The following is a 3214-nucleotide window of genomic DNA, read 5'->3' as shown; positions in this document are numbered from 1 at the left end:
CAGATTAGGTTTATATGCAGTGTTTCGTTATCAAGACCCATTTCAGAAATGGATTTATTAATTGAAGGTAATTAAAAGATCAAAATCAATTTTAAAAAATTCATATCAAATTCATATCGTACAGGTGAATACATTTGATGATAGACTAGATAATTTATAAAGAATACTTTACATTTCTGTACAAGCATTTTTTGACAACCTTGCAATACTAAAACCACTTTTCAAATAAGTTTACATTATTAATGAAACACTTTGTATGTGTGAGTTTATCGTGTGAGTTCATGATGTGTTGGTGTGAATATAAACGTGTGTCATTTATAATACTTACGTGAGTGTGTTGCTTATGTCATGTAATCGAATCGCAGCGTGTGAAATGTATCCCATGTAGCAAACTACTAGGAAATGCTGGTAACCATACATTGAAACATAAATAGCCATTTGTAAATTCCGAAATTTGTCCGATGAAATTCATCATTTTCGTATTATACTGTCTGAAAAGAGATTATAACTTTGTCGTATAAACAGTATGTTTCGAATGTTGAAATTACTTTAATTAACTAATGTTGAAATTACTTTAATAACTAACGTTAACTACTGTTGAAATTACTTTAATAAAATTTGTAATAAATTGGAAACACAATACCGAAATACAGAAAAATACCAAAGAAATATTCTTTTTTATTTACCGATCTTACTAAGCACTATAAAATGGTTCCATTTTCTCACAACGATTATCATTTCGTATCATAAGATATAATATAAATGTACAAAACTCAGGGGATTACTGAAGGAATTACACCAACAACAGTCTACGTCCTACGCCAAAAAATGTAAAACAAATTTCGTTACCCGATAAGAAGAAAGTCGTACAAAGAGAACTTTCGTCGTTTCTATAGACAATCGACGAATTTATGATTCAACGCTGCATTCGTTTTGTACAACTCGGTATTAACTGTTTGCACTAACAGCATAACTTTCCGCGTAAAAACTTATTTCGATTGCTTCTGTACGAAAGTAATATTATAAATACTATACCATTCGTACAACGCGAAAATTTCGAAGATTTCCGCAGAATCCGCCTTCGACATACAATTATCGTCAGTGGGCGCCAAATGATCCAACATTGATTATTACAACTGGAATAAATCAAAGTCACGTGACTGACGAAAACCAATCGGAGAAGTCCGCGATACTGCCAACTTCAAAGATTTATATCGAGAGTAACGACAAAAATGTAATACATGTTTTGATAGAAAAGTGTGATAGATTCATGCATTACAAATAAGACCTGCGGCCTGTAAGCCCGCAAACAAACAGAATATTCAGACTTATTTATTGAAGTTACATAGGAAGCATAACAGATTTTTTAAGGATCTACAATGCAGTTGTAATTACGTTTTAAAGTACTAGTTTGTGTATCAATCATGTGTCTGTTTCTTTCGTATAAACTCGTGAGAAATGAGAAGTTTCGTCAATGATTTTAAAACAGCTTTATGACGTAACTGCGACCGCATCGTAGACGACTCTTTAGATATTTTGATCACCTTGCTTCGAGTTCTATCTATACGTATCTGCGTGTAGCGACAAGTTTCGCATTCAACAGTAAGAGTCCGGAAGATTCAACGATTGTCTTCTGGAATTATGCTACCAATGTGATCATTACTTTTCAAACACAACTACCGAGCACGGCGATAAACACATAAAGACATGTCCGATCAACAACCTATCTGGCACCATCTAGCGGTGTCACAAGAGAAACTCGTAGCTCCCAAGTGCGCTCAAGTGCTCCTAAGTACGGGTAGCGAACAGATATGACTCTCGCAGCCACAGATGTCTATACTAAACTAGATTGCTAACAGGCTATCTCAACATACAACGGTTGCATCCGATAGAATTTTCAGTACATGCGAGAAAATCGCATACCGCCACATATTTTCACTATGTTTAGTCATAAAATTCTTTTGTTGAAAATGAGCAGAGCAAATAACGTACAATACCATCTATTTTTTTGTTACGACATTTTCTGATACAATAAGATACTGGCATTTTTTATTTTACGACAGTAATTTAATGGCCACGCTGACTCACATTATATAAATACTCACTAGTCCCTAGAATACAGAGTGTGGCTCAATCCCCTGACACTCTCCCATATAGCCTGTGTAAAGACCAAATCACACTAACGATTGACGATAGATGATTGACGATTGAAGATTAGAACTTGACCAATTGGAATAAAGCAAGTCAAGGCCGAAGCTTGTTGATTCGTTAAAATCTAATTTTTAATTGTCAATCGCCAATCGCTAGTGTGATACGAGCTTTAAAAGCCAAATCACATTAGCGATTGAAGATTAATGATTGACAATTAAAGATTAGATTTTAACAAATCAACAAGCTCAGTCTTGGCTTGCTTTGTTCCAATTGGTCAAGTTCCAATCTTTAATCGTCAATCTATCGCCAATCGTTATGGCTCCTGCCTATAGGACGCGGCAACACTTGCCGCGCGACGAAAGTTCGTGCGACAGCCAATCAATATGCTGCTTTTCGTAATAATCTTGTAGCTCTCACGGAAAAACAACATATTGATTGGCTGTTGCGCGAACTTCCGCCGTGCGGTTTTTGCTGCAAATTTGGCACCAATTGCCCGACAGCAAGATCTGTCGCCAAAACCGTAGCCTAATGTAGACACAGATGGCTATGGTTTTGCTGTGGGTTTTTGATCAAATTTGCTGCCAATCTGCGCGCAGTCTGCGCTCAATTTGCTTACTGGGTATATAAATGCATAAATGTCCTTAATATATTTTAAAATTAGTATGTTTGAAATGTTAATTTGACAGATTTTATACTGTTCTTATTTTGTTACATACGAAATTATAACATAAATCCAATATTATTATAGGTTAATGTTTACTACACGTGAGATTACTAATACTTCTTTTTATTAATTTAATATCAGTAAAAATGTGTAACAGATCATTTATTTATATATTGATATATAAGGAAAATAATAAGCGCTAATTATTAGAATAATAATTACGTATCTACCGACTTTTATCTTTTTATTTCTCTTGAGGACAAAGTATCACCTCACGTCGCTATGAAGCTAATCCGATTACTGCTGAGCAGGGTTGGGCAATTTGGCGCCGCGAATGGTTTCTTACGTTTTTACGTATGAAACGTATAATACGTGTAGAAACGTATGAAACGTATGAAA

At 34.8% G+C, this 3214-nt stretch overlaps 1 long non-coding RNA gene across 1 annotated transcript; it reads right to left on the bottom strand.

Moving 5' to 3' along the window:
* Positions 1–209: 209 nt before the first annotated feature.
* On the bottom strand, positions 210–1690 carry LOC116847004. Its single transcript, XR_004378632.1, has 3 exons — positions 1545–1690; positions 1036–1136; positions 210–491 (listed from the first exon to the last, which is right to left on the bottom strand). It is a non-coding gene; the product is annotated as an uncharacterized LOC116847004 (long non-coding RNA).
* Positions 1691–3214: the final 1524 nt, after the last annotated feature.

Source organism: Odontomachus brunneus, unplaced genomic scaffold (genome assembly GCF_010583005.1).
Source record: "Odontomachus brunneus isolate Ranch 3 - 2012 unplaced genomic scaffold, Obru_v1 Obru_scaffold_072, whole genome shotgun sequence".
Classification (NCBI taxonomy): domain Eukaryota; kingdom Metazoa; phylum Arthropoda; class Insecta; order Hymenoptera; family Formicidae; genus Odontomachus; species Odontomachus brunneus.
This window is presented reverse-complemented; position numbering and strand designations above follow the sequence as displayed.